Source organism: Oryx dammah, unplaced genomic scaffold (assembly GCF_014754425.2).
Source record: "Oryx dammah isolate SB20612 unplaced genomic scaffold, SCBI_Odam_1.1 HiC_scaffold_15, whole genome shotgun sequence".
Classification (NCBI taxonomy): domain Eukaryota; kingdom Metazoa; phylum Chordata; class Mammalia; order Artiodactyla; family Bovidae; genus Oryx; species Oryx dammah.
The window spans coordinates 4,509,835-4,523,265 of NW_024070199.1; the positions used below are offsets into that span (position 1 = coordinate 4,509,835).

The window sequence follows — 13,431 nt, forward strand, 5'->3', positions numbered from 1 at the left end:
GGGAGCTAAGGAAAGGGAACGTCAAGGATGACTCCCAGGTTTCCGAAAAGAACTCAATGAATGAGAAAAGTTACTTAGTAAGACAGATAACTTTAGAAGAGAAACTGGTTTGATGGGGCTGATCATAGGTTCAGTTTCTGACTGTGAGGCACCAACATGGAGTGTTCAAATAAGCCACTATAAATATGAGTTCTTGAGATTAGTTTGGATTTAATGCATCATCCTCAAGTGAAGTATTTTGAGGCAAGGTGTCTAAGTGGAGATATTTAAAAACAGTTTTCATTAACTATAGCTTCCACATTTTGTGATCATTAAGTATAGTTTTTATGTTCACTTTAACCAAAGTGAATCTGGAAGCTTAAAAACTATGTACATTTTAGTCATTAAATTAAAGTTCTAATGAGAGGAAATTGCCTTTTCAAGAGAAAATTAACTAACTTATCTAATAATAGTTTTAAGTGAGCATTATACATTTAAACACAAGTAATAATGAGTAAGAATATTTAAATACAAAAACAAGGAGAAGGGGAGAAGGGGTTGGCAGAGGATGAGCTAGTTGGAGGGCATCACTGACTCAATGGACATGAATTTGAGCAAATTCCAGGAGACAGTGGATGACAGGGGAACCTGGTGTGCTGCAGTCTAGGGGGTCTCAAAGCGGTGGGCATGGCTTAGTGACTGAACAACAACCCTCCAACCCTCCCAACCACTTCATACTTTCCTTTTTTTTTTTTTTTTTCCTGCACAAGTAGGGGTGTTTTTTTTTTTGTTTGTTTGTTTGAACAAACTAGCTGTGAATTACAAAAGATATTCAGTTAAGAAGAATCTCTTTAAAAGATACTTCCTCCTCTCAAAAGATCAAATCTTTAAGAAGTAAATGAATTGTTGAAGTGGAAGTTGTCTTAAAGATCATTGTATCCAGCTTTTCTCTAAAAATGAATGAGTCCTTTCTTGAATATCTGAATATGTTATGCCAAACATATCTAAATATGTTATGCCAAACTTTGCTTGAATTCTTCTAATAAAAGAGAACCTATATTTCAAGGAAATAATTTTATACAATCATTCAATCATGCATTTATTTATTCATTAATGTATTTCTTCATTAGCTCTACATAGACTATAGTAACAAAACACTTTGCTAGATGCTAGACAGTGGGAAGTTGAATAAAAAGATGAATTAGATATAGGTACTTGCTCCTCAAGCAGCTTAAAACCTGAAAGATATGAAAGAAAAATTGCAATGATATGAGGAAAAAATAAGAACAAAAGAAAGTGCATAAATAAAATATCACAGTAATTAAAGAGATGAAAAACCCACTTTTAGCTGGTAGATGACTTAAGACTTCTGGTGGATATTGTTTTACCTACTCATAACATAATGTTTTATTTCCATGAAGAAGCAGCCATAAAATTGATAACCTACAAACTCTGGGCAAGTTGGAGAGGGGGGTGGAGAGGGAATGGTAAGGGGGAGGGGGAGAAGTGGGTGAGGGGAACCCGGCTAGCTTAACACAGAGACAGGGCTGGGACTTCCCTGGTGGCTCGGTGGCTAAGACTCTGCACCCCCCATGCAGGAGGCCTGGGTTCGAACCCTGGTCAGGGAGCTAGATCCCCCGTGCTGCAACTTAAGACCCAGTGTGGCCAGATAAATATACAAATATTTTCAAATGAAAGTAAAAAATGTAGGGCCTGGCTAACCTAATCTAATCAGCATTTCTTTGGTGAGAAGATGACCTAAGCTACTTCAGTGTGAAGCCAAGGGCTTTTACTGAATTGGGCACCGCTGGTGGGGGCTGAGGTGTCTCTTCCTGGCCTGCTCTGTGTGGTATGGAATGCACCTGTGAGGCTTTCAGCTGCGGCATCCTGTGTCACCACAAAGAAAACCAACCTCAGGAGGAAAACCACATGAAGAAATGGCTTTGGGGCCTGACAAACTACTCTTGGAGCCTTCTCTTACCTTAATATTTCACTGACGTGAGCCTTTATTTCTTTTATTAATCACACCAATCGGAGTGGTTCTCTGTTCTAACTGCTAAAAAATTGACAAAGGATCGTCTGAGCTAGAATTTGAAAAATGGTCAAGGCTGAAGCCTAAAGGGATGAAAGGAGGCAATCCGGGTAGAAAGAATAAACACTTAGGAAAGTAGGGAATTTCTGTGGCTAAAGGAAACTTGCGTTTGACTCTAATAAAGACTGAATACAGCATGAAAGTGATGGTTGGGGTAAAGGTTCCAGAGGAAACGAGTGCCTGGATATCATTCTATGGCATGACAGTTTCCAATTATTAATAACCGTGAAACCGTATTAGAAAAATCTCACCCCCCGCTTTTATATTGATTTACTTATTTATAAAATATAAATTATTTATTACTATAATAATACAAATAAAGCTTTACTATTGTTCTTCCCATATCCTAGTGCTTGTGCTTTCACTTAAACATGCTCTGTTTCTTTGGAATGTACTGTAAGACAATGGCAAGCCACGACAAATTTTGAAACAGAAGCATAATGTGATAACTATATAATAGAGATTTATCTGAGGGCAACATCTAAAGGTAATCTAAATAGCTATCCTGGAAATAAGGCAATTTGTTGCAGGTTTTGTGTAATAAACCAATAATCCAAGAACAACTGGGCTCCTTAAGCTGTGTAGAGGCAATGGTAAAGGAGAGAAGGAGGTGACTGTCATAGTTATCGTGTGCGCATCTGTGCCAAGTCGCTTCACACGTGCTTGACTCTTCGCAGCCCTATGGACTGTAGCCCACCAGGGTCCTCTGTCCACGGAAATTTTCAAGCAAGAAACCTGGAGTGGTTTGCCATCACCTCCTCCAGGGGATCCTCCCAACCCAGGGACGGAACCCATGTCCCCTGTGGCTCCTGCATTGCAGGCCGATTCTTTACCACTGACCCACTGGGGAAGCAGATAGAACTGGTTAAAAATATGTGTTAAATATCAACTCCAGGCCAGTCTCTTGACAGGATCTCAATACATTATACTAGTTTCTCTTTTATTTCTCTAGAATTGACCCATACATACTTAGCAAGGGAGATAAAACTAGACTCAATATTAATCAGGCCAATTTTGTGGCTGAAACCATTAATGCTCTGAAGATTGGGAGTAAGAACAACAACAACAAAATGCATTTATGATCTAGCTTAGGTTGGACATTGGAAAATTGGAAAAGCTCTAAACAAAAAATAAGGAAATCAGGATTATCAAAAGATCCTCGTTGAAAGTTAACCAAGTGGGTCAAGACTGAGACGAAGGCATTGGAGAATGTGATCTTTTGTGAATGGAAGAATGTGATCTTTTGTGAATGGAAGATGTGATCTTTTGTGAATGGAAGGCGCAGGCTTGTGTGAATAAGCAATGCTGTCGAGTGATCAGAGACATCAGTCTGCCTGAGCCACGTAAATGTGACATTCAGTGCAGTATGAGCAGCAGCATTTGAAGAGTGATTCTGACTGACCCTGACAAAGTCACACTGTATTGATATGCAATGTTTCCCTGCCTTCATTAGCAAATGCTATACCCAGAAAACTTGTATTGAGCACAAAACTGAAAGTGTTTTGAGTATACTACTAAATGTAAACTGAAATTCAAATACCAAGTATAAATGCTAGAAAGAAAATAAACCAGCATAATAATAAATTCAGTGACACACTGCAAAGTACTTATTTCCTACTTAGAAAGATACTCCACTAGGCATTTAAAGAAATGACCATGATCTAGTCTCAGCAAATATTCTGATGTTTGTCATTAAAGATTATGAAAGTTTCATTTACAGAGCATTCAATACTTTGCTTTCTTTTTTACTGTTCTTTATATTTACATGTCATTATTCTTTAAGAAATGCTTTTTTTAAAAAAAGTAGTCTGGGTAATATGCACTGCTGTGAAACAGTCATTTTTCATGACTTGTCAATGAGTTTATGGCTCATTTCCTTTCCTCATGCATTTATCTATTTCTATACATCTAAACAAATATTAGATTTTATTTTAAAAATCACAAGGTACATACTTTAAATATATAAACACATGAATTTTACATTTTTGTGAGATGTTGCAAAAAATGTTCAGCACTGCATAAACACTGAAACTCATTAAATAGGTATTTTAATGTATTTTCAATTTGTATTTATTTAAGCCATGAGCACATGGTCTTAGTTCCTTGACCATGTATCAGACTGTGTCCCCTGAGTGGAAGAGCAGAGTCTTAACCACTGGACCATGAAGGAAGTCCCTATTTTTTTTTAAATACTATCAAACAGTTGAACTGATTGGAAAATAGAAAAAGATTATTTTACTAGAATCATTCAGAGCTTTATCTTTTAATGTGTAGCTTCCAGACAGAAAAAGAATGGAATTTTTTGGTTTCCCTGATGGCTCAGACAGTAAGGAATCTGCTTGCAGTGTGGGAGAGGCAAGTTTGATTCCTAGGTCAGGAAGATCCCCTGGAGAAGGGAGCGGCTACCCACTCCAGTATTACAAGCTGAGGGCCCAAACCAGTAAACCTATTCATGTAGAAATTTCCCTATCACCCTCTTACAAGTTCTGCAAAGACAGATCCATTCCCAAGCAACTATGAGTAATTACTCTTCAAATATTTTCAGCAGTTGAAAAACATTCCTTTTGAAAAATTAATGCTTACTTAAATCTTAATATTTATGCCTGTAGATATTGTTGGAAGCATTTTTCTGTAAATGTATTTCTGCACTTAATAACATAAAACATCACCTACTGCTTTTCAGCATGGTTTCCTGAGAAAAGCAGTTGCTGGAAAACCTGGGTTCTAGTCCAAGCTCTGGTCACTAATAGTTGTAAGATTTCAAACAAAATTCTAACCTACTTAAAATTCAATGTCTTTATTTGCCTCTACATCTTTCAGAACTTAGATTTTACACCACCGCATCACTTAGTGCTGTTTGTAAAACCCTACATAAATTATCAAATATTGCCATTAAAAATGTTAAATTACAGTTGATCCTTGAGCAATGCTGGCACACTGACCCTCTGCACAGTCAAAAATCTTATTATAACTTATAGTAGGTCTTGTGCATGTGTGCATGCAAAGTCGCTTCAGTCGTGTCCAACTCTGCAAACCATGGATGGTACCCCACCTGGCTATTCTGTACATGGGATTCTCCAGGCAAGAATACTGGAGTGGGTTGCCACTTCCTCCTCCAGAGGATCTTCCAAACTCTGAGACTGAACCTAAGTTGAACCATGTCTCCTGCATTGGCAGGTGGGTTCTTTAACACTGGCGCTCCCTGGGAAGCCCCACACTTATCATATTTATATTTTATTATTTCAGACAATCTGAAAAGACTACACATGCATCTTCCTTATAGAGGCATAGTCATGTATTTTGGCCAGTTATGTTAAATACACTTTGGAAGATACTTTACATGTATCATCTCATTTAATTCTCAAGAGAAAATATAATTAACACTATTTCCATTTTTAAGTTGAAAAAAATAGAGGACCAGGCCATTTAAACTATTTTCCCAAAGTCACCCAGTTTCAAATAGTTTCATTTCAAAGCCTCTGATTTTTCTTTTGTACTACACTATTGTACTTTTCCTAAAAATTTTTGCCTTCAATATTCCTGAAATTCCATAATGTTGCCTGTAAAACAAAAAGAGAGAGAGAGGGACATTTATTTGTAATAAAAATAACAGCACCCACTCTTTCTTAACATAGATATTGTGTTACAACATGGTTTAATTCCCACATCAACCTACAAGGCAGATATTGTTACTCCTATGTTATAGACAATGGATTCGAGACTCAAAAACCATAAGGGGCTTGTTCAAGATACCACAGCTAGCAGGCAACAGAACCAGAATTTGATCACAAATGCAACTATACTCCAAATGTGTAGTTCTAGAGATGCTTATGGCACCCCACTCCAGTACTCTTGCCTGGAAAATCCCATGGACGGAGGAGCCTGGTGGGCTGCAGTCCATGTGGTCGCTGAGAGTTGGACACGACTCAGTGACTTCACTTTCGCTTTTCACTTTCATGCTCTGGAGAAGGAAATGGCAACCCACTCCAGTGTTCTTGCCTGGAGAATCCCAGGGACAGGGGAGCCTGGTGGGCTGCCGTCTATGGGGTTACACAGAGTTGGACAGGACTGAAGCAACTTAGCAGCAGCAGAGATGCTTGGGATAAATTTTATTTATAGAGATCATATTAAAATCCTTCAGGTGGTCTGGCACAAGAATTAAGGAAACATTAAAAACAATGAAAGATGATAAGAGGTGAAACTGTGCAGGAAGAGAGGAGCAATATGAGAGCTCTGAATAATTTCTGCTCAGCTTTTCTATAGATCTAAAATAGCTCTAAAAGATAAAGTCTAGTAATTTTAAAAGATTATATTATCTTTGAGATCCCTTACAATCATCAGATGAAGGCTTTTAGTACTGAGTTATTTATAAGCTCTGAAACACCTGAAGCCCAGTTCTATGAACTATAAGGATCCGGGTATAATGACCACAGACAGGTGATTTACCTCCTAACAAATATGCAACTGCTTTTGGAAGGAGTAGAACAGTGCTTTAAAAAATTACCTGGACAAAATCTACCATGCAAAAGCCACTTTATCATCAGTGAAGTTGGATACTGTCCCCCATCGCACAATGCCTGTCTGTTCCTTTAATTCCTGTGCCTGACCACATCACTGCAAGAGCTCTTGGTACCTTGTTGAAAATTCTGGTTACTGATTCTTCCATGGGATTGTGCCGCTGGACTTGTTTCCACATGTCTCCTGCATAGCCCCTGACAACAATTTGATTTCCACCTGAGAAACATAGAGCATACAAATGTTAATAATAGCGCTATACATTATCGTAATAGCTTTCACATTAAATTTTAAATCAAAAACTATAAATTGATACATATACCACTTCTAAAAAGTAATTTATACTCTAGTTCATCATTAAAAGTTTTTAAAGTCTGGTAAATCACATTATTCTAATTTAAAAGCATTTTATTATTTAACTTTTACTAATAATATTACCATTTAGCAAAAATTAAATTCTATGTACTCTAAAAATAAGTAATAAAAAGTCTTATATCTCACAAAAGGAATGGCCAGAGTCTCATATGACTATAGTTGTACAGTGCAGTGAAAATTTTACTAGGCTCTTCTTTCTGACATATTTACAGATGTTGTCTATACACTGAGCATTATTACTTTCTACACTTCTAGTTGAATTTATTCCACAGTACAAACAGTAACTTCCAAGTTAGCTCAGACAGTAAAGCGTCTGCCTACAATGTGGGAGACCTGGGTTCAATCCCTGGGTCAGGAAGATCCCCTGGAGAAGGAAATGGCAACCCACTCCAGGCTTCTTGCCTGGAAAATCCGATGGATGGAAGATCCTGGTGGGCTACAGTCCATGGGGTTGCAAAGAGTCAGACATGACTGAGTGACTTCACTTTCACAAATGGAAACATTTGTATTCTGTCCCTTCTACCTTTGGTAGTTTAAAAGAAATCCTATTGCTTTATCTTACATTTTCATGAATTATCATCTAGACTCTAAATATGACCCTTTCAGACCTTGCAAGGTATTGAAAATGCAAAGAAACCAGAAAAATAAAGCATACATGACAGAATAACTGGAGGATATACTGATCTTAAAGTAGATAAAATTAGATATATATGTTGTAGAGAAGGAATGTAATATAATTTAGTCGTACAGGGAACGAGAGATGAGTGATATATATTTTAAAAGGCATTTCTTAAATACAGGAAAAGAATTATTTTATCTGAGTAACTGATTCAAATAAGAGAAACTTGTTAATGCTGGTATAGAATACACATTATAAAACTTTAATAGTAAAGCAATTAGATACTACAAATATTACACAATATTGCAGTGACCTGTGTAAGAAGATATAAAAAATGAATGGTGGCATAAATAGCCCTTAGGGATTTCATGATTCAGACTATACTGACCCAGAGAGATTGTGGTAAATTCTGAGTTTTAAAATATAGTAATTTAATTCCTCTCTTCATGGAGCTTATATTGCATTTAGGAAGACGTGCAATAGCCACTAATGTTTAGAGCTTGGGAGAAGCATAAGAAGGAAAGAAATAGACTCTATAATAGAAAATTAAGAGTGTGGCTGTGAGTAGCGGAGAGAGTCTCTCTCGAGAAGTGACGTTTGCACTGTGACATGAGGGATATGAAATAATAGGATAGCAAGAGTAGGACAAGATGTCTGCAAGAAGAGAGTACAGCAAGTGCAAATGTCGTAGGGTGGAAAAATAATTTTGCCACAAAAAGAACTTTTATCTAAGACTGTAAGTGCATGAGGGAGTTAGTGGCATGGAGTGAGACTAAATGGTGGGCATATTCCCGATATCTCACGGTCTAATGGACAATAAAAGGTGCTGGAGAAGTAGTCTAAATGCAATAAAAACCGTGAGTGAGTATTTCTTATAAGCTTTTCTATAATTGTATTTATATTCATGGCTGCGCCCCATCTTCCTTGCTGCATGCAGGCTCTCCTCTAGTTGCGGTGAGTGGGGGCCACTCTTCACTGCAGTGTTCGGGGTCCCCATTGCAGTGGCTCCTTTTGCTGTGAACCCCAGACTCTGGGGTGCCTGGGCTTCAGTCGTTGTGGTACAGCTGACCCTTGAACAACAGTGGGTGTGAACTCTACAGGTTCACTTTTATGTGGAATTTTTTTTTTAAATAAATAAATAGAAAGTACTACAAAGGGCTTACCAGGTGGCACCATGGTAAAGAATCTTCCTGCCAATGCAGGAGACACAAGAGACAGGAGTTCAATCCTTGGGCAGCCCACTCCACTATTCTTAACTGGAAAATCCCATGGCCAGAGGAGCCCGGTGGGCCACAGTCCACGGGGTCATGAAGCGTCAGACATGAATGAGCACACATGCACGCATGCACAGTATTACAAAAGCTGCGGTTGGCTGAATGTGCAGGTGTGGCATGCGGATACAAAGGGCCAACTGTAAAATTCCACTCAGGTTTTCTACTGGGTAGAGAGTTGGAGACTCTAACCTCTGCACTATTCAAAAGTCAACTGTAATCTAAAAGAGAGGATGGTAACTTGATAAGGAGAAAGAGAAGAGAGGGCTAACTGTAAACATATCTTTGAAGTAGATTTGACTGGCCTTCGTAATGGAAAAGATGGAAATAATAAGGAAAAATACTTCAGATTTTGTTTTATGAGAGAGTATGAATGGATGGTGGTGCCAACAGTGTAAGAAAGAAATCTAAACTGGATTTGAGGAATAAGAAAATCAATTAAATCCATTCTTGTTAAATTTGAAACAACTTAAGCCTGTTTGAGTGAATATGTCAGCAAGACAATTAGATACATGAATCTGAATCTTAGGAGAAAGGTATGAACTATAGTTATGTGTGTGTGTGTGTGTGTGTGTGTGTGTGTATCCCTTTATAACCCTATGGACTGTAGCCCATCTGAATCCTCTGACCATGGGATTCTCCAGGCAAAAATACTGGAGTGGGTTGCCATTTCACCCTCCAGGGAATCTTCCCAACCCAGGGATTGAACCCACATGTCTTGCATCTCCTGCCCTGGCAGGCAGATTCTTTACCACTGAACCACCTGGGAAGTTCTATCAATATATCTATCTATATATGTGCATATTAAAATTAGAACAGGTAAGGGATGAGTGCAGACAGAGAACTTAGCAAGACCCAGATCAAGTCCTAAGGAACATTAACAAAGTAGACTGAAATGGAACAAAATATAGGAATTGCTAATATTCACTATAACCCTATTGCAAGAAGTGAATAATAAAGAAGGATCTTATGAGATGCTTAATTTCCAAATGCTAAATGTGGTCTCTGCTATCAAAAGACATCTTCAATCCCTTAGGACTGTCAAAGCAAATATATATATATAAGTATGAAGTTACTACTTTATTGAGTTGAGAGACATGGACTGTAGCCCAACAAGTTCCTCTGTCCATGAAATTCTCCAAGCAAGAATGTGGAATGGGTTGCCATTCCCTCCTCCAGGGGATCTTCCTGACTCAGGGATCAAACCCGGGTCTCCTGCATTGCAGGCAAACTCTTTACCATCACAGGGAAGCTGTCGCTTCCCTGGTGACTCAGATGGTAAAGAATCCACATGCAATGCAGGAGACATGGGTTCGATCCCTGGGCTGAGAAGACCCTCTGGAGAAGAGAATTTCAACCCAATCCAATATTCTTGCCTGAAGAATTCCACAGTCAGAGGAGCCTGGAGGACTCCAGTCCATGGGGTCACAAAGAGTTGGACATGACTGAGCAACTAACACTTTCATTACTTTATTATTATTCAGAAAGCTGTGCTTTTTAAAATGTCTATTCACTTGCACTGAGGAAAGGTTTCCAGCTGACTATTTGCTCCCAGAAAAAAATAAATAAATAAATGCTATGATTCTGAATTCTTCAAGAAGCTACTGGACTTTTCAGTCCTGAAACTAATTTCCATTCATCTCGGGAGCCATGAGGGAAAGCCAAGGAGGGCTGCAGCAGAGCAGAGGCCAATTTAGAGAGAAAAGCATCAGTAAGTTGTCATGCTTCCTCCACCTCCTTTCCAGTATAGCACATTTCAAGTAAAGAACATTTGGAAGAGCCAAAGGTTCTTCCTTGCTGAGGACTAATAAAAACAACAAAATGTATGAAGTTTCACTGAAAATAGTTCTAAATTTAGACAATATAATTACGTGTACCATGGTACAACAAAACCATGCTTAGTCATTCATCATGATTCCACTTTTTATATCACAAGAAGGAGAAATTCAAAAAAGGAAATTATACCAAGTAGTAGGCACTTAACAGCAGTAAGAAATTTTTGAAAGGCAATGTAACTTCACAGATTAAACTGAGGAATAGCATTCTCAGAATTATATAAATCACCTGAATTAAAAAGGAATGGAGGGTCTTCTCCATTTAAGAAATAATGGAATGCAAACTAGTACAGCCACTATGGAGAACAGTGTGGAGATTCCATTAAAAATTGCAAATAGAACTGCCTTATGACCCAGGAATCCCACTGCTGGGCATACACACTGAGGAAACTGGAATTGAAAGAGACACATGTACCCCAATGTTCATTGCAACACTGTTTATAATAGCCAGGACATGGAAACAACCTAGATATCCATCAGCAGATGAATGGATAAGAAAGCTGTGGTACATATACACAATGGAGTATTACTCAGCCATTAAAAAGATACATTTGAATCAGTTCTAATGAGATGGATGAAACTGGAGCCGATTATACAGAGTGAAGTAAACCAGAAAGAAAAACACCTATGCAGTACACTAACACATATATATGGAATTTAAAAAGATGGTAAGGATAACCCTGTATGCGAGACAGCAAAAGAGACACAGATGTATAGAACGGACTTTTGGACTCTGAGGGAGAGGGAGAGGGAGAGGGTGGGATGATTTGGGAGAATGGCATTGAAACATGCGTACTATCATCATGTAAGAAATGAATCGCCAGTCTATGTTCGATACAGGATACAGGATGCTTGGGGCTGGTGCATGAGGATGATCCAGAGAAATGATATGGGGTGGGAGGTGGGAGGGGGGTTCAGGATTGCAAACTCATGTACACCCGTGGTGGATTCATGTCAATGTATGGCAAAACCAATACAGTATTGTAAAGTAAAATAAAGTAAAAATAAAATTTAAAAAAATAAATAAATAAGAATAAAATAAATAAAATAAAAAAAGAAAGAAAGAATGGTGACTGCCTAGGTGCTGTAGATGCAATGGTAAACAAGAAACAGAAGTGTTACTTTTTGTTACTTCACATTCAATCAATGAAGAAACAAGAAAGTAAACAATGACCTTAATCTGCCTGCAATGCAGGAGACATGGATTAGATCCCTGGGTCAGGAAGATTCCCTGGAGGAGGAAATGGCAACTTACTCCAGTATGCCTTTTTTTTGTTTTGTTTTCTATTTCCTATTCTTTTTTTTTAATTGAAGGATAATTGTTTTACAGAATTTTATTGTTTTCTGTCAAACCTCAGCATGAATCAGCCATAGGTATACATATGTCCTCACCCTCTTGAACCTCCCTCCCATCTCCCTGCCCAAACCACTCCTCTAGGTTGATACAGAGCCCCTGTTTGAGTTCCCTGAGACTTACGACAAATTTATATTAGCTATCTATTTTACATATGGTAATGTAAGTTTCCATGTTACTCTCTCCATACATCTCACCTCTCTTCCCCTCTCCCCAAGTCCATAAGTCTGTTCTCTATGTCTATTTCTCCACTGATGCCCTGCAAATAAATTCTTCAGTACCATCTTTCTAGATACCGTATATATGTATTAGTATACAATATTTATCTTTCTCTTTCTGACTCACTTCACTCTGTATAATAGGTTCTAGGTTCATCCACCTCATCAGAACTGACTCAAATGTGTTCCTTTTTATGGCTGAGTAATATTCCATTGTGCATATGTACCACAGCTTCTTTATCTATTCATCTGTCAATGGACTTCTACATTGCTTCCATGTTCTAGTTATTATAAATAGTGCTGCAGTGAACACTGGGATACATGTGTCTCTTTCAATTTTGGTTTCCTCAGAGTATAGACATAATAGGCCTGTATTCTACAAGAATACTCCAGTATTCTTGCTTGGGAAACTTCATGGATGGGGGAGTCTGGTGGCCTATAGTCCATGGGGTCACAAAGAGTCATACACAACTGAGCAATGACTTCTCTGGAAACAGAAAGACAGTAGTGATTAGGGTGATGGGCAGCTATATCAACTACATAGACATGGAGATTATAGTCAAAGCGCATCCTGTTTTACTTCCCTGAGAGTCAGTGTGGCTTATGCTCATTTACCCAAAGCCCCAGTCACAGTTACCCTCACAACAACATCAGGAGGAAAGGAAATATTTCACCCCACCCCACATTTACAAGACCTCCTTTCCTTCATGTATCACACATGCATGAATTCTGTAAGGCCAAAATATCTCTCCTCTTTCAAAAGACTGTTGGTACTTAATTCACTAAATGCCTCATATCCTTGTTTTTACTGCAGTTTCTGTGTACAGTCTGTGTGAATGATGTGCCATTGTGGTAGTGACTGTGACTTCTCATTGTATTTATGAAGCCACAGGATCTTTAAGTTATTCCTAGCTCTATTCTCATCTCTGATATTCAGTATGCCATTCTACTCACACTTAGTTTCCTTCCAAAACAACTCCACTGTCCTTTCTGGAACACTTCCAGTGAAACCAGCAAATCCCTACAATCCTAGCAGCTTCCCCAAGCATTACTTTAACTGAAACTGGGTTACTAGTGAGAAACCTTCCACAGCTCTCTCCAGCAGAAATTGTCAAACATTCTAGAAAGTAATAGCCATAATAATGGCAAGCATTTAGTGTGTACTTCCTATGT

At 38.3% G+C, this 13,431-nt stretch overlaps 1 long non-coding RNA gene across 1 annotated transcript; it reads right to left on the reverse strand.

The window, feature by feature from the left end:
• Positions 1 to 755: 755 nt before the first annotated feature.
• Positions 756 to 6,809, reverse strand: LOC120874812. Its single transcript, XR_005723726.1, has 2 exons — positions 6,576 to 6,809; positions 756 to 1,217 (listed from the first exon to the last, which is right to left on the reverse strand). It is a non-coding gene; the product is annotated as an uncharacterized LOC120874812 (long non-coding RNA).
• Between the last annotated feature and the right edge of the window lie 6,622 nt (positions 6,810 to 13,431).